General features: G+C 36.8%; 1 protein-coding gene across 5 annotated transcripts in view; it reads right to left on the bottom strand.

Moving 5' to 3' along the window:
• A1CF (APOBEC1 complementation factor) overlaps positions 1 to 19,470 on the bottom strand; it is an 86,201-nt gene that overhangs the window by 56,740 nt on the left and 9,991 nt on the right. The gene's annotated exons all lie outside the window — the stretch shown is intronic.

Genomic DNA, 19,470 nt, shown 5'->3' with positions numbered 1-19,470 from the left:
ATTGAGATTTCCTATGTTGCTTTTCATTGTCATTCATAGATTCAGAATAAGCAGGCCATTAATAGCATAGGGAACTGGATCAAAAGTGGGGTGACAAAAAAATGAAGCCACAGTGATCATTTCAAAAAAATGAAACTTCAAGGTATTCCATTACTAAAATAACTATTGCTAAACTAATGGAATAGTCATAGAATATTACCATTAGTAATAATAAAAAGATTATTAGGACTATTAATAGTAGTGTTAGTAATAATAGCAATAGTAGTATTTTTACTACCAAAGTAGTAGAATTGAAAAAAGCCTCCGAATTAATAGACAGGCATGATTTAAAAAGTAATATTTCCAATCATAGAAAACCAAAGGAAAAAAATGTGAGATTCCATAAGGAGACCGCTCATTCACTGACTGTTACAGGGACAAAACAATGTCATCCTCTGCATATAGGCATGGCCTGTCTTTGATCATTCTTAAGATTCTTGCTTGTTCCTGAAACAGGTCAGTTCAGTTTGTATTCATTCACTGTTGCCAGCACTACATCATTAATGCTCTCTTGCGTACCAGCTCTCTCCTCTGCCCAACTTCAGGGCGCTGTGTGTTATGGGCCGTCTGCTAACTCAGTAAGTTAACATACAAGTTTCAGTTCTATACTTCGCAAAAAAAAAAAAAAAGAAGTGGCTTAAAAACGTAATCTTGAGTTTGTATTTTGGCTAAGACAAAGTTTCTTTCTGATAGTGCCGATTTGATATATATGTAGCAATTCAAGTTGGGACAAGTAGCTTTACTGACACGGTTACAATATAAATGTTTCTCTGTGGATACTATGACTTAGGGGTAAACTGAGACCTGTATTCACTTTATAAGCCTCAATTGCAGGTCAATATAGTCATTAGAAATCTCTATAAAACAATATAAATCCTTTTAAAATAGACAAATAAGATAGACAAAGGCATTTTCAAGATTTACAAAGAAAACTAGCCTTTAAGACAAAGTCTAACGCTTGTGCTTTCCACAATGTTACTAAAATTGTCTTTTCATCGGGCCTCTCTCAAACTGTCCCACTGTGCTGTACTTAACCTGCAGGAGCAGGGAGGCTGTGGAGGGAGTCTGATAGGATTTGTATATATTTCGTACAGCTGGTTGAAGGCAAAGTCTATAGTCTTTTGCTAAGTTGTAGATTTGCTCTTGGTTGAATTTAATCTTTTCCATCAAAAAGATAACAGTTCATGGTGAAATGACAAGTTTGTATTTGCAAAACCTATCTTTAGTTTTAGTTAATGATTAGTAAAGGTTTTTAAAGGTGTTTTGACATCAGAAAGGTCTTTTGATTACATATAAATCTACCCCGAAGTTATTGAGAAAATCTGTAACATCTCAATATAGTCTCAAATCCTTAGAAATCAGAACATGGAAATAAAATTCAGAATTTGCCACAAGAGACACTTGATCTTTCATTTTTATTTCTCAACAACAATCCTCTCTCCCAATGTTGACCCAAGGTCGGGGGTGAACTTAAATCCCAGATAAATATTTCTTTTAAATATTTTTTTAAGCAAGTCAATCTTTTGTTAAAAATGTGGCTAATTTGAAATAAAAGTTTTGCAATATGTTTTCTAACTTAACATCTTATAAATTTTTCAAATCTGAGACTATTAAATTGTAAAGGTGTAATTGATTGAGGCAAAAGAATTTAAAACCTATATATTACAAACACCAAGACCCTTAGAGATGGAGGAAAGCACTCCTGAGTGTTTATCATTTATTACTTCAAAAATTATTTATTGAGTATCTACTATTTTCCAAGCATTTTCAATACAGGAGAGATGTAGCTGAGAATAAAATGGACCCATCCCCTGAACATTCTTTTTTTTATTTTTATTAAATCATAGCTGTGTACATTGATATATTCATGGGGCCCTGAACATTCTATGGAGTTTTATAGCAAGCAGGAGAATTGATAAATAAGATAAGTTAATAAAATATAAAAGGTGGATCTCATGGAGGTAGAGAGTAGAATAGTGATTACCAGAGGTTGGAAATGGGACAGAGATGGGGAGACAAAGAGAAATTGGGTAAGGGTACAAAGATAGAGTTAGAAGGAGGAAGTTTTGGTATTTGATAGTACAGTAGAGAAATCATAGTTCATAAAAATTTATTGGATATTTTAGAATAGTTGGCAAAGATTTATGATATTCCTAACACAAAGAAAAAATAAATATTTGAGGTAACTAATATCCCAATTACCCTGATTTGATCATCACGCATTGTATACAGGTATCAATATAACATATGTGCCCCTCAAAATATGTCACTAATATATATCAAAAAATAAGTAAAATATGACAATTCCCTCCCAAAAAAGTCAAGCGAGGACAAGGAATAAGAAGTGTGTGTGTGTAGGTAGGCAAACAGATAGTGTGGTCCTGATAGAGTGAATTTGGGAAGAGACTTGGGAGTGAGGGATGGATTTGGGGTAGAGCCCTCTAGGTAGAGGGCCTGGCGAGATTAAGGGCTGAGCTGGGAGATTCTGTCAGAATGCCAAAGAGGCCAGTGTGGTAGGGGATGGGCCAAGTGACTGACGAGAGAAGTGGGGTAGTTAATGTCAGAGGGAGTCTGATCAGATCATGAAGGGTCTTGTCGGGCACCGGAAGGACTTTGGCTTTTGCTCTGATGTGTGAGGCCAGAGCATTGACAAAATTTTCCTTATGTTTGAACAGGGTCACTTTGACTATTGGAAATACATGGAAGGGTGTGTGGGTCAGGGCTGGGGTGAGGAGGGGGTACGGGGAGTGAGTAATGCAAATCCAGGATCTGGTCCTGTTTTATTTGAAAAATTTGCTGCTTTGTTCATTGTGATCTTTTGCATTTTAAAAAAATATTGCTTTAAAATATCATTTGTTGATTAATGAGATTTTTGGTATGGTAGATAAGTAGATTTTTGCTTCACTTAACTCACTCTAGTTGGTTCTGATTGATAGGAGGAAAAGGGAGAAGGAGGGAGACCATTTAGAAGACGCTGCAAATCCAGACAAAAGGTTATAGTGGGTCGGACTAGCGTGGTGATAGTGGAGGAGGTGAGACATGATCAAATCTAGGATATGTTTTATAGGCCAATATGTAGTGCTAGAGGAAACAAGCACTCAAATATGGCACCCCGTGTTTGGCCTGGAAAATGAGAGTGGAGGAGCTGTGGGTTTGTGGAGGAAGAGCAGAAGCTTAGTCTTGTACATGTTGATTTTTAGATGCCCTTTAGATACCCACATGGAGAAATGGAATGGACAGGCAGATACCCGTGAATCTTAATTTCATGGGATAACTCCAGGCAGGAGGTGTTGACTTGGAAGTTAGCATAGAGTGATATTTAAGCTGCAAAACTGGATGAGATCATATAAGAACTGAGTTAGACAATGGGTCCAAATCTGATATCTGTGTTGCTCTCACTTCTGGAAGTCAGGGAACTAAGGAAGACCCAGCAAAGGAGACAAACCAGCAGAAAGGCAGGAGGAAAATGAGGCCAGTGAGAGGGTTTAGGAGCCAAGTAAAGAAAGGGATTGGGGAACAAGTGAGTGATCAGCTGTGCAGACCCTGGAACTAGCCTTCCTGAGTTTATGCCTTTGTTTTTCCTCTTAACTGTGCACTCTGGGTAAGTGCCACTAACTGAGCTCTCCTTACAGGTCTTCCTGTTCCTGCTGGTAAGTCACAAAGGAGGAGAGAAACGGAGTAGAGGGACAGCCAAGTACTCCATCAAGGGCCTGGGAGACGTCGGCACTTCCTGTGCCATTCTCTCCCTTTCTCTTCCTTATATCTATCCTGAAAATGAGGTGAGGGAGGGACTAATAATATAAACAACAGGAGTTTCCCCTAGCTCTGCCTGTTTTCATGAATCTGTGGTCAATGTCTTTCCATCTTATCAGACAAATATATTTTTCTTAGCACAGAAGGCTGTACTCACCACCCAACCTTCTTCCACCTCAGTAGCAGCTCTCTGAGCCTCAGTTTCCTTACATGTAGAGTTAGTATAATCATAGGTCCTACTTCATAGAGTTCTTTTGAGTATTAAATATTAACATATATTTGAAATACTTAAAATGGTTCCTGGTATCTAACTGTCCAATAACCATTAGTTATTGTATCATTTTAATTATTATCATAATTATTAATCTCTAATTCCAAAAGGTATAATTTTGAAACCACTTGTGGAGCTGGTAAAGGTCTAAGTCCTTAGCATGACACAGCATTCCTTGAGGACGAAAATCCTGGACTTTCTTTCCCATGTCATTTACATGCCTGGAATATGACAATAATATTTTCTTATTTTCTTTTTAATTTAACATCACTATGAGGGTGTAAATGATTAGGTTACAATGTTTGTGAGGAAGGGTCCCTGTTGTAGCTGTGTCCCACACTCAGGAGGTGTGCCGTGTACCCTTACGTCGTACTCATTAAGTTAGAGCACACCAATCTCTCTCTTTCCTCCCTCCAACTTGATTAAATCGAGTTTTTCTCTTGTGTGGGTGTGAATTAGTTCATCTGCTGGCTTCATGTTAGTATTGACTACACTGGATGCTTGGTTTTCCATTCTTGTGATACTTTACTAGGAAGAATGTTGTCCAGCTCTGTCCAGATTAATACATCGCCATCTTTTTGAACAGCTGAACAGCATTCCATGGTAAACATGTGCCACAGTTTATTAATCCATTCATGGGTTGTTGGGAGCTTGGGTTGATTTCTTGGAGCTCACTTTGTAATTAACAACGTTTCTTATACCTTCAGGTCTCTGTTTGAAATGCCTTTCCCTTCTCCTGTTTCCTAACGTCACCACTATGCTTATTAATGTGTCTGGACTTGATTGAAAGGTTGTCTGTTCTGTGTTGCTTTCTCTCCCAACGTCCATGCGGGAGGAGAGTGCCACCTCCTCGATGCTCCCAAGAAAGCCTGCACACCCCTGTATTAGTGCATATATTATTGGAATTATTTGCTTACATATCCATCTTTATCACTAACTTGTGAGATTCCTGAGGGCAGGAGCGGTCTTATATTGATGTTCGTTTCCCCAGAAGGCTTAGTCCGACATGCTAAGTGTTCAGTAGACACTTGTGAAACAAAAGATTTTGGATCAACAATTATATAACTTATAGTAATTTTCTCTCAAACAGAAGTAAAATTAATCCAAATCTAATTTCCTAATATTTATTATTTCTCTTTTTCCAATTACTTTCTGAAAGTTCTATCCTGGAGTGAGCTTGTTTTATGTGAGAAATTTATTTTGGGGGTTTCTCTGCATTTATTCATGTCTGATCACATCTGGGAGTGAGACAAGAAAAATAAAGAAAATGAATAATTATAAAAATACTTTCCTGAGAGCATTCAAAAGGTGGCACTTACTGCTACCCAGAGAGATATGCAAAGCGATAAAGAAATAAAGTTTGGATATACCTTTTTTCTTCTCTGTGCCTTTCTGATTTTATATTTGTAAATTTAGTGCCTATTTCATCAAGCAAAGAAGGACCTAGAAGTTACTAGGGTTCAAGGTTTCTTCCTTCCCCACAAGCAGAGAGGATTGGAAGGAACAGGTCACCCCATCACTTGGTTGCAGCTGCTCAATAGCAATTTCCAGAGTTCACTACTGGGCAAGGTTAGAGCTACTGTTCCTGACCCTGAGGGAATCAGGGGTCAGCAGGCCCTGGTTCAGGTAAGGTTGCAGGGAAACAGAGATGAGGAGGAAGATGGATTAGAGGAGCTGGTAGGATGGTAAATTCTGGCTTTTCTAAATCCATACATGTCAGCTGGATACTATGAGCCATTCTTTCATTATAACTCTGATCTAGAAAGGATAATCACATTCATTTTGTACATAAAAATTGGTCTTCCATGGAGAACCAAGTCATTGAGAGAAAACTAGAGATGATTTTTAAGTGAGATTTGTGATCTCAATTTGTCAAAAGTTATAGCCATACTGGAAGGTCTTATTGCCGTGGTAGACATATTTGGAAGCCAGGGAAACAGAGGAAGTGAGCAAACAATTTCGTTTTGCTTTGCAAATTTTCCCAGAATGGTAAACTGGGCAAAGTATGAGTTGACAAAGTATGAGATGAAGGTAAGAGGAAGTATAAGATGGATAAGCACATTGGAAGACTCAAGAAGGGATAGCTTGGAAAAGCAAACGCTGAAGTGGTGGTTGTGAATTATAGAGAACTGAAAAGAGACAAATGATGAAGATAGAACTAAAGTTAGAAGATTTCTTGGTTAAAAATCAAATGAAATAATTATCCTTGATATTAACAAAAGGGTCAAGAAATGTGAATTTAATAGCGGCTACACATGCGTGTATCGGCACTGTGGTAGACAATTTAGAATTAGAAATTTCAGAAATTCTGTTAATATTGTATTTGCTATCTTATCCATTTGGCTTGATTTTCCCAAGAATTTGGATAAGGAAACTGGATGGAGAAAAGACTAAAATGAGGCGGAATCAAAGCAGAAGAGAGGTGTTCTTTTTTTGTGTGTGGGGAGCTCCTGGGACCTGTAGCATATGTACGACGTGTATCCTATGAGCACTTCAACTTGGGGATGGCTTCACTTGCCACTGAGAACTCTCCAGACTGAATCCAGTCTTTCTCCTGTGTTTCCCTGTGCCCTGACATTGCATGAGGTAGGCTTGACCTAACTTTTATGCAGCAAGCAATTCGTACAAGTGGTTTTAGCATGAATTTCAGCCTTCGAGTATCTCTTGGAAATTTCACATGGAAAGAGTTCTAGATTGTACTGAAATGGTTTGTGAAAGAATTATGACAAAAATTCATTCATTTTCAGGATAATGTGGAGTAAATACTACTTTGTATTGTTTTATATAAAAAATATAAATTAGTTTTAAAGTTCTCCTTAGGAAAAATGTATATAATTGGTTTTAAGTTTATTTTAGAAGTGAATTAATGTTCTAACTCTACATTTGGCTATGCACCATAGCATAACTAATAGAGAATATGCATACATAAAATTTCAAAATAGAGCCATAAAGTCATTACACAAAGTCCTAACTTGTGGCATATTATTTACGTGTGTGTGTGTGTATCAGGGAAAAAGATCACCAAAATCCCCTCTTCATTATTAAGGCATCAGTAATGAATCATACATTAATCTGGGCCTTGTCAATGTGGGACTAGACAGGCTTAAAGTAAAGAAAGAAATTAAAGTTCTTCATAATGAATATGTTAATTTCACTTGTAATTGTTGACAAAATTCCTCTTCTGTGGTAGGTTCCGAGTTTTTAGAGAAGGATAAGCTTGCATTGAAATTTCAGTTTTGTTGCTGTGATTTTAACTTTTCTGAAATCTGTGCTTCTATTCTAACAAAAAGAATAGAAACACAAATCCCTAACTTGAAGCTGTTGCTGTTGTTGTGTCATTTAAAGAATTAAATCAACGAAGTAATAGACACAAGAGCACTTATCATAGTGCTTGGGGATATAGACATGCTCAGTAAATTTCCTTTCTTTTTCCTTATCTGCTGGTCTGGCTGACTGGTTTTTAGCCATCACCTGTGACTTTTCTCATGGATTATCCTCCTTTTCAGTAATTATCCAAGGTGGAGAGAAGTATAGTTTTGAATGCATTATCTTGAGCTCTTTTATATTGTCTTAATAAATGATATTATTATTTCATTTATGTTTGTTTCCCCTCTTAGTAGGAAAAGTCCTTAAGGTACTGAGACTGCATGTTTAGCATCTCTCAGAGAGTCTGTTAGTGCGTTAGTGGAAATTAGACACAACCTAAATAGCCAATGATAAAGAAATATTTGAATAAACAGTGCTATAGTATAGTTAATCAAATTGATGTCCTAGAAGAATATATAATGAGTTTGATATTAAGAAATAATAGAACTGGCAGGTTATAAGATAGAATGTAGGGTTTGATTTGTGTTAATTTTTATATTCATAAAGAATTTATTAAAGGCTAACTGGTTATCCCTGGGTGGTGGATTAACAAATTATTTTTGTTGTATTCATTCTTGCTTATTTGACTGTTTTGAGCATTCTTTCTCTTGCAATTTAAGAAAAAAGTTAAAATGTGTTAATAAATGTTAGTGCAATATCATTTTTATTATGAGATGTGGTCAAGATTCTAGTCTGAGGAAATTATCATTCATTAGAAGACAACGAACACTAGTAATAAGCTTTAACTGAAGAAGCTAGGAACAGAACATGAATGAAAAAAATTAGAAGGAATCAAAGGGAAAAGTAGAATTTAAAACAAAAATCTGTAAATTTGATAAATAAATGTAAGAGCTGGTTGAAAAGATGGGCCCATTAGGACATTGCTGGCAATCTTAATAAGGTGATACAGGGAAAATATATTTTAAAAACAAGAGAGAAAAATGCATATATCCATAGACCCAGAGACTTTAAAAGGAGAGAAGGCTTTTACTAATAATTTCAAAAATATAGATGCAGTGGACACTGTTTAGAAAAGTGTAAATTTTTTAAATTGCCTCAAGAACAAGTTAAAAAGTAGAATAAACTGGAGGCGGAGCAAGATGACAGCCAAGTAACAGCTTCCTTGCATCTGGGCACCATGAGTCTGGGGATATAGGACTCCAGGCATCTCTGGCTGCTGGGATCTGCCTATCATCACCCCTGAGAGGATACAGGGAGTCAGCGAGAGACTTCTGGACCCCAAGAGGAGGACTAAAACAGTGGAAAACCGTCCACAGGCACGAGAACTTAAAGAGCAAGAGGAAGAGAAAGGAAGATTAGGGCAAGGAAACAGATAAAAGAAATAACCCATGAGGAAGAATCAGCAGAAAACTCCAGGCAACATGAAGAACCAGTCCAGAACAACCCCGCCAAGGGACCATGAGGTAGCTACTGCAGAGGATTCCACCTATACAGAAATGTTAGGAATGACAGAAAGGGAATTTAGAATACACATGTTGAAAACAAAGAAAGAAATGATGGAAACAATGAAGGAAACTGCTAATAAAGTGGAAAATAACCAAAAGGAAATCCAAAAACAGAATCAAATAAGAGACGAACGATATGAAGAATATAAAAAGCATATAGCAGAGCTGAAGGAAATGAAACAGTCAATCAGGGAACTTAAAGATGCAATGGAAAGTATCAGCAACAGGTTAGACCATGCAGAAGAAAGAATTTCAGAGGTAGAAGACAAAGTTTTTGAGATAACTCAGATAGTAAAAGAGGCAGAAAAGAAGAGAGAGAAAGCAGAACGTTCACTGTCAGAATTATGGGACTTTATGAAACGTTCCAACATACGAGTTATAGGAATTCCAGAAGGGGAAGAAGAATGCCCCAGAGGAATGGAAGCCATACTAGAGAATATTATAAAAGAAAATTTCCCAAATATCACCAAAGAGTCTGACACACTGCTTTCAGAGGGCTATCGGACCCCAGGTCGCCTCAACTCTAACCGAGCTTCTCCAAGACACATTGTGATGAACCTGTCCAAAGTCAAGACAAAAGAAAAGATTCTGCAAGCTGCCAGGAGTAAGCACCAGTTGACTTACAGGGGCAAATCCATCAGATTGACCGCAGACTTCTCTAATGAAACTTTCCAAGCAAGAAGACAATGGTCATCTACCTTTAATCTACTTAAACAGAACAATTTCCAGCCCAGAATTCTGTACCCTGCTAAGCTAAGCTTCAAAATTGACGGAGAAATCAAATCATTTACGGATATACAAACATTGAGGAAATTTGCCACAACGAGACCAGCTCTACAGGAAATACTTCAACCTGTTCTGCACACTGACCACCACAATGGATCAGCAGCAAAGTAAGAACTCAGAAATTAAAGGACAGAACCAAACCTCCACACTGATACAAAAGATAAAACTAAGCAATGGACTCTCACAAAATAAGACGAATAGAATAGTACCGCACTTATGAATTATCTCCATAAATGTTAATGGCTTGAATTCCCCACTGAAGAGACATAGATTGGTTGACTGGATTAAAAAACACAAGCCATCCATTTGCTGTCTGCAAGAAACACACCTGGCTTCAAAAGACAAATTAAAGCTCCGAGTCAAGGGTTGGAAGACAATTTTTCAGGCAAATGGAATTCAGAAGAAAAGAGGAGTTGCAATCTTATTTTCAGATACATGTGGATTTAAAGCAACTAAAGTCAAAAAAGACAAAGATGGTCATTTTATATTGGTCAAGGGAAAAATACAGCAAGAAGACATTTCAATTCTAAATATCTATGCACCCAATTTAAATGCTCCCAGATTCTTGAAACAGACCTTACTCAGTCTGAGCAATATGATATCTGATAATACCATCATAACAGGGGACCTTAACACTCCTCTTACAGAGCGGGACAGATTCTCTAAACAGAAATTAAACAAGGATATAAGAGACTTAAATGAGACCCTAGAACAACTGTGCTTGATAGACGCATATAGAACACTGCATCCCAAAGATAAAGAATATACATTCTTCTCATCACCGCATGGAACATTCTCCAAAATTGATCATATCCTGGGACACAAAACAAATATCAACACAATCAAAAGAATTGAAATTTTACCTTGTATCTTCTCAGACCATAAGGCACTAAAGGTGGAACTCAATTCTAACAAAAATGCTCGACCCCACCCAAAGGCATGGAAACTAAACAATCTTCTGTTGAATAACAGATGGGTGCAGGAAGAAATCAAACAGGAAATCATAACTTCCTTGAGCATAACAACAATGAAGACACAAGCCACCAAAACCTGTGGGATACTGCAAAAGCAGTTTTGAGAGGAAAATTCATCGCTTTGGATGCCTACATTCGAAAAACAGAAAGAGAGCACATCAACAATCTCACAAGAGATCTTACGGAATTGGAAAAAGAAGAACAATCTAAGCCTAAACTCAGTAGAAGAAAAGAAATCTCCAAAATCAAATCAGAGATCAATGAAATTGAAAACAAAAGAATCATTCAGAAAATTAATGAAACAAGGAGTTGGTTTTTTGAAAAAATAAATAAAATAGATAAACCATTGGCCAGACTAACAAAGAATAGAAAAGTAAAATTTCTAGTAACCTCAATCAGAAATGATAAAGGGAAAATAACAACTGATCCCACAGAGATACAAGAGATCATCTCTGAATACTACCAGAAACTCTATGCCCAGAAATTTGACAATGTGAAAGAAATGGATCAATATTTGGAATCACACCCTCTCCCTAAACTCAGCCAGGAAGAAATAGAGCTCCTGAACAGACCAATTTCAAGCACTGAGATCAAAGAAACAATAAAAAAGCTTCCAACCAAAAAATGCCCTGGTCCAGATGGCTTCACTCCAAAATTCTATCAAACTTTCAAGGAAGAGCTTATTCCTGTACTGCAGAAATTATTCCAAAAAACTGAGGAAGAAGGAATCTTCCCCAACACATTCTATGAAGCAAACATCACCCTGATACCAAAACCAGGAAAAGACCCAAACAAAAAGGAGAATTTCAGACCAATCTCACTCATGAACATAGACGCAAAAATTCTCACCAAAATCCTAGCCAATAGATTACAGCTTATCATCAAAAAAGTCATTCATCATGATCAAGTAGGCTTCATCCCAGGGATGCAAGGCTGGTTTAACATACGCAAGTCTATAAACGTTATTCACCATATTAACAGAGGCAAAAATAAAGATCACATGATCCTCTCAATAGATGCAGAAAAAGCATTTGATAAAATCCAGCATCCTTTTCTAATTAGAACACTGAAGAGTATAGGCATAGGTGGCACATTTCTAAAACTGATTGAAGCTATCTATGACAAACCCACAGCCAATATTTTACTGAATGGAGTAAAACTCAAAGCTTTTCCTCTTAGAACTGGAACCAGACAAGGTTGTCCTCTGTCACCTTTACTATTCAACGTAGTGCTGGAAGTTCTAGCCAATACAATTAGGCAAGACAAGGAAACAAAGGGAATTCAAATGGGAGCAGAGGAGGTCAAACTCTCCCTCTTTGCTGACGACATGATCTTATACTTAGAGAACCCCAAAGACTCAACCACAAGACTCCTAGAAGTCATCAAAAAATACAGTAATGTTTCAGGATATAAAATCAATGTCCACAAGTCAGTAGCCTTTGTGTACACCAATAACAGTCAAGATGAGAAGCTAATTAAGGACACAACTCCCTTCACCATAGTCTCAAAGAAAATGAAATACCTAGGAATATACCTAACGAAGGAGGTAAAGGACCTCTATAAAGAAAACTATGAAATCCTCAGAAAAGAAATAGCAGAGGATATTAACAAATGGAAGAACATATCATGCTCATGGATGGGAAGAATCAACATTGTTAAAATGTCTATACTTCCCAAAGCAATCTACCTATTCAATGCCATTCCTATCAAAATACCAACATCGTACTTTCAAGATTTGGAAAAAATGATTCTGCGTTTTGTATGGAACCGGAGAAAACCCCGTATAGCTAAGGCAGTTCTCTGTAACAAAAATAAAGCTGGGGGCATCAGCATACCAGATTTTGGTCTGTACTACAAAGCCATAGTGCTCAAGACAGCATGGTACTGGCACAAAAACAGAGACATAGACACTTGGAATCGAATTGAAAACCAAGAAATGAAACTAACATTTTACAACCACCTAATCTTTGATAAACCAAACAAGAACATACCTTGGGGGAAAGACTCCCTATTCAATAAATGGTGTTGGGAGAACTGGATGCCTACATGTAAAAGACTGAATCTGGACCCACACCTTTCCCCACTCACAAAAATTGATTCAAGATGGATAAAGGACTTAAACTTAAGGCATGAAACAATAAAAATCCTCCAAGAAAGCATAGGAAAATTGGCCTGGGGAAAGACTTCATGAAGAAGACTGCCATGGCAATTGCAACAACAACAAAAATAAACAAATGGGACTTCATTAAACTGAAAAGCTTCTGTACAGCTAAGGAGACAATAACCAAAGCAAAGAGACAGCCTACACAATGGGAAAGGATATTTGCATATTTTCAATCAGACAAAAGCTTGATAACTGGGATCTATAGAGAACTCAAATTAATCCACACGAAAAAAGCCAACAATCCCTTATATCAATGGGCAAGAGACGTGAATAGAACTTTCTCTAAAGACGACAGACGAATGGCTAACAAACACATAAAAAAATGTTCATCATCTCTATATATTAGAGAAATTCAAATCAAAACAACCCTGAGATACCATCTAACCCCAGTGAGAATGGCCCACATCATAAAATCTCAAAACTGCAGATGCTGGCGTGGATGTGGAGAGAAGGGAACACTTTTACACTGCTGGTGGGACTGCAAACTAGTACAACCTTTCTGGAAGGAAGTATGGAGAAACCTCAAAGCACTCAAGCTAGACCTCCCATTTGATCCTGCAATCCCATTACTGGGCATCTACCCAGAAGGAAAGAAATCCTTTTATCATAAGGACACCTGTACTAGACTGTTTATTGCAGCTCAATTTACAATCGCCAAAATGTGGAAACAGCCTAAATGCCCACCAACCCAGGAATGGATTAACAAGCTGTGGTATATGTATACCATGGAATACTATTCAGCCATTAAAAAAAATGGAGACTTTACATCCTTCGTATTAACCTGGATGGACGTGGAAGACATTATTCTTAGTAAAGCATCAGAAGAATGGAGAAGCATGAATCCTATGTACTCAATTTTGATATGAGGACAATTAATGACAATTATGGTTATGGGAGGGGACAGAAAGAGGGAAGGAGGGAGGTGGGTGGGGCCTTGGTGTGTGTCACACTTTATGGGGGCAAGACATGATTGCAAGAGGGACTTTACCTAACAATTACAATCAGTGTAACCTGGCTTATTGTACCCTCAATGAATCCCCAACAATAAAAAAAAAAAAAAGGAAAAAAAATAAAATAAAAAATACAATGTCATAAAAAAAAAGAAAGATAAAAAAGAAAAGTCAAAAAAAAAAAAAAGTAGAATAAACTGATAACCATAGCTATATTAAACAACATTCAGAGTTTTTCTCCCAAATAAAACCAGGTCTAGATTATTTTCATAGGTAGGTTTTATAAATAATTTAATAAATAATTCTTTTGTTATATAAAGCTTTTTGAAGCATAGAAAATAATAAAAACTTATATAATCTATAGACTTATATCTGATACAAAACTAGATAAATATGTCCACAAAGTTGCTACAAATATTATTTGCAAAATATTCATTACAAAATTTTATCAAATATTTACAATATATTCTGTACTTATCCCTTTATAAAATTTTGTAATGAATACTTGGTAAATATACATTTAGCTACAATTTCCCTACGTATGGTGACTTTAGGGATGACTTTCGGGACACCTTGTGGAAGACTAGACCAGCATCAAATAAGTGATTTATAAAGATATACAATATTGTGTATATAGTTAAGATGAGATCATTACAAGAATTCAAAGATTATTCAACATTAGAGATGCTATTAGTTTAATTTCCTTCATTGATTAAAAGCACATGATCATCACAGTAAATGTAAAGTGGACCTTGATAAAATTTAACACCCAATATTAATTTTTATAAAAAGAAAACAAAACTCTTCATAAGTTAATAGTAAAACGAAGCATCCTTAAATTGATACATAGCATTTGTCAGAACCATACAGCAAACGTTATGCTGAATAGTGAAACACGGAGGTCATTCATTCTCATTGAAAACAAGTAATCACTGGACAAAACTATTAGGACTAATGAACGAATACTAAAAAACAGTTTTAAAATTAATATTCTGTAACAGAAATAATAAATGGAATGAGAAGATCTGAACAATATAAGGACTTACCAAATAAGATTAAACTTAATGAGAAATATCTAAAACCTACATAAAGAAAATGATAAAATTCTAATCTAAAGGCCTTGATAAAGCAAAGGCTTACTATTCTAAAGATATCAGTTTTTCCCAAATTATGAATGTCATTCCAATTAAATTTCAGTAAAATTACTTTGAAATTTGACAAATTGATTTCACAGTTCACATGGCAGGGAGAATGTGCTATGAATGTCACAACACGTATTAAAAGTATAGACTGATCTGTAACCAGGCTAATAGTTAAGATTAAAATAAATACAACGATAGATAAAGAGATTAATAGAATGAAAGAAAAAGTCCAGATCCACAGTTTTATTCACAATGGAATTTTCTAATAAATGTTATTTTAAATTATCGGGAGCTCATATACAATTTGAGAAAAAGATAAAGTTGGCATATGACCTCATAACATGCTAAAATTCTAAGTGGATTAAAAAAAAAACCTTTAAATATGTATAATTCCTAGCACATAGAAGAAAATATGGAAAATTTTCATAATGTCACAAGGCATCCAACCTTTTTTCTTCTGCTGCATAACAGTTAGAATAACAGTTGTCTTGGGCCACACATTAAATTCATAAATACTAATGAAAACTGATGAGAAGAAAACAAAAAGATCTTTTTGTGACATCCAACACCATGGATAAGTAAAACAGGCCTCAAAACACCTACATGCAGTCTGCGGGTCACAGGTTGGACATCCCAGTGTCTTTTAAACCAAGTTTACCAAGAGCCATGAATGAAAGGTTAACAGACTTGACTACAGAAAAGTTACAAACTTCTACAATGGCAAAGTAAAGAAGAAGGCATAGACTGGAAGAAAATGATTGTTATTTATAGAATAGACAGAGAAATAATCTATTATATAGACATGAAGAGTACTTTTAAATAAATAATAGACTCGCAGATTAACGGACATGAGAGCAAAGGACATGCATAGTCGATTTAAAACTAACAATTACTGAACACACATTATAGTCTATGAACTAAAAACTTTGGAGTAGGGTATTGTCATTATTCTGCTGTTACAGGTAAGAAACTAAGGTAGAGAACGGTTAGTTGATGTGCCCAAGGTCACAAAGGTAATACCTATGGTAAGTGTCAGATAATTTGAATCTAGGTAGCGTGGGGAAGAGTTTTAATGACTAAATTTTACTTCTTCCCAGTTTCCTCACCTTGAATAACTAGGGTGTGAGTGGGGAGGGGAGATTCTGTCCCCCACTTCCGTTGCAGTGTTGCTGTGCAGAGCATAACACACTTACGGAAGCTGGTGCGGGTGACAGTGAGGGTGATGCTGTGAATCCTCATTCTCCTCCACAGGGAACATGGTCTGAGGCATCTAGAGCACTCTGGTGACTTCGCCTCTTCGTGGGGATGAAGGTGAACTATTGTCATAGCTTCTCGGAGCAGTGCTGATGGTTCACTTGGACACATTCAGGATTTGACCCCCTTTGTATATGGACTAAAATGGACACATGACCATTGCCAGAGTATAACACCTTCATGGTTTACCAAGGGATGATATCAGCTTTCAGGTTAATTTCCATTCTTATATTTAAATTAAGCTGTTGATTCTTCTTGCCACTGATCTTTAGTTCTTCTGGATTTTAGATAGCCAGAGAGAAAGAAGTTAACTGTGGACCAAATAGCTGACGGGGTGTGCAGTAGTGGAAACCAAAGCTGCAAGTGCTTCTCCAGACACCGAACATAGCTACTCTGGGAGAAGAGTCTTCTTGTCCTTTGCCTTCAGATGCCCCCTATAATTCCCCTTCCTTCTCCTGTTTCTTCCTCTCTTTTCTTTAGATTTTATTCTCTCTCCTCTATGGATGGCACCCATGGCTAAAGAAGTTGCTGATTCCATCTACAACATAGTATGTTGTACTTTGAAAACGAGATAGTAACTGCTGGGGAATGGGGCTGATAGATATGACTTTCTAAAGAAAGGGTCATTTTTGCCAGGATGTATTGGGTCAGCTGATACTTTCAATATATTTTTGGATATTTAAAATCCATCTTATTTCGAATCATTCTAAGCTCTTAACAGAGTGATTTAAAAATAGCAAAACCTAAGATGGTGGGAAATTGCTCTGTAGTGAAAATACAAAGAATAAAACTGAGGGAGGTGCCTGTGGCTCAAGGAGTAGGGCGCTGGCCCCATATGCCAAGGGTGGTGGGTTCAAACTGCAAAAATAAATAAATACATAAGTAAGAACAAAACTGCATCAAGAAATAATATCATTGGACCACTGACTTAGAGATTATCAAAGAAAAACATCAGGCAGATGCGTGACAAATGATTATTGTATTATAATTTTTGTACATGTGTTTTATAGATGTGTGTGTATATACACACCTGTATTCAATCAGGGAATTAAAACATGCAAGGATGGGGGAGGCTTGTTTCCCCAATTTTTTTTTTTAAAGCTATATCCAATCTGGAACTAGACATAATCTAATTAAAAGAAAAAAGTGACCCTAGCTCTTGGGAAAGTTAAGCATATTCATCTGGCTCACAAATCATCATTCTTGCAAAACAACTCTGACATCTCAAAATCCTTTTAATTTTGCTTGTGGAAAAAGTAATTTCAAATAGTCAGAACAATTTATTTCCATTTAAAAAATCTGTTTAAAATTGTATAATTTATGATCTAATAGAAACACTTCTTGCTTTTTTAGCATAGTCTGATTAAGTGGATTTTATAGAGGTACATTTATCTGCTCAAAAGAAATTTCACATTTATTTGCTTAAAATACTCTTTAAATATCAAGGAGAAGCCTTTTGAATCCCTGGGGTTCAGCCTGAACTGTAAATTACACAAGGAGAGACAAGAAGAGGAAGCATCAACCTCTGCACATCTTGTCACAATAGGGCTTTGAGATTAACTGCAAGTCGTCTTACATTTTAGCAAGTGATACTCACTTCCTTAAATCTCTCCTCCCTCTATTTTTATCATACTCTCAAAAACAACTTCACGGACATCTTCTTCAGAGGTCATGTCTGATTTGAGTGAGTTCCTTAACTATAACATGCAATCACTCCCTTTAAGGCTCTATTTCTAAAATATTGTACCACTATTAAAACACTCCAAACTGACACTAAAAGATCACTTAGGAACTTAGCCTTTTCTGAGCCATCTGCCAACAGGTATGAGATGCAGGCTCTGTGGACAAAGAATAGACTCCCTGCCCAGCCTCATAGTAGAATCACCTGTGTGCAGGCAGCATCTTCCTGCCCCCGAGGGGTTCTGATTCAATTGGCCTAGAGTGGGGCCCAGGAAATGATGTAAAGAACAGCTGACTTAAGCTCCCATCTATACATGCTAAATGGTAAAACAATTAACCAAATTTATTTCATCAGCCAAATAGATGGATGTATACATAAACATTATTCAGAAGAAGAAAAAGATGATAAGAGAAAGGTTGAAACGCGATAAGAGGAGAAAAGGAGGAATGGTTCAAAATTTTCTCTAATGTTTTATCTACATTTCATTATTTCTAACAAATGAATGTTTTCCTGATTACTAGTATTTAGAAAGAATGCTCTTGAACTACCTAAAAAAAAAGTCTTATTCTTACTAGATTCTGGCTCAAGTGATTTGTTTTCAACTCAGTTTTGATGCAGATCACTCTTTAAGGTTTTTATGTTACCACTGTGTGCGTAAAACTTGTGGTTCTGTGTATGGAAAGGAAGTAATGGCTGTGAAGGAAAAAAATGATAGACAGTCATTAAGTGTCTCGGAAGCCAGAGGAGATGAAGTTAAAAAGTTGAGTGAGGTTAACAATGAAATGTCGGCCAGTTCTGTGAATTCTCTGAGTCCTTAGAATCTCTTTATCCAGATCCTCATGAAGCTTGAGTCTAGATTTTTCTCCTGCTTTCTCTACATATGTATCCTCACCGCTTTCCTCCTCCTCTCCTGGCTACACCCCCTGCCCACTTCCATTACTGAGCTTAACCTGACTGAGCTTGCCCAAAGTGTAGGATGAAACATCACTGCTTACCACTTCTGGGCACCGCACCTCTGCTCTGCACACCACTCTTAGATCCATCTCCCCAAAATATCGTTTTTATTATTCTCCTGCTTCCCTGATCCCATCACTAACTATGAAGAAATAGTCCAGCCCCTTAGCCTGACGTTCAGTGCCTGCCATGATCTGGTGGTCCTAACTCTGCTTTCCTGATTATCTTTTAATCTCAGTCCAGAGCTACTCTGTACTCAAGCCCACCAAGCCCCTCAGAATACCAGTTAGTTTTATCTTCTCAAATGTTTTGTTCTTGTTTTCCACATACTTAGAATTCCTATTTTTTTTCCTACAATCTCCCTCAGTAAGCTGAATTCATGGCTGCTCCATAAGGTTTGTGTGTGTGTGTGTACACTAGCACATGTGTGAACATGAGTGTGTATATACACACAGTGACAACTCCCGGTGGGGGGGCGCTGGCAGCACAACTGCTCGCAAGAGTCCATTCCATATGCCCCTTTTCTTTCTGGCACCAACATTCTCTTAGAAATTCTCCAACTTGCACTCAACTTGAGCAAGAACACCAAAAATTCAGAGACAAAAATACTCATAAGTCATCTTTGTCAGCATTGAAGATTTGGGGATGAATGACAGGTTTTCAATTCAAA

This window comes from Nycticebus coucang, chromosome 3, assembly GCF_027406575.1.
Source record: "Nycticebus coucang isolate mNycCou1 chromosome 3, mNycCou1.pri, whole genome shotgun sequence".
Lineage (NCBI taxonomy): Eukaryota > Metazoa > Chordata > Mammalia > Primates > Lorisidae > Nycticebus > Nycticebus coucang.
The sequence above is the reverse complement of the archived record's forward strand: the minus strand, read 5'-3'. Positions and strand labels throughout refer to the sequence as shown.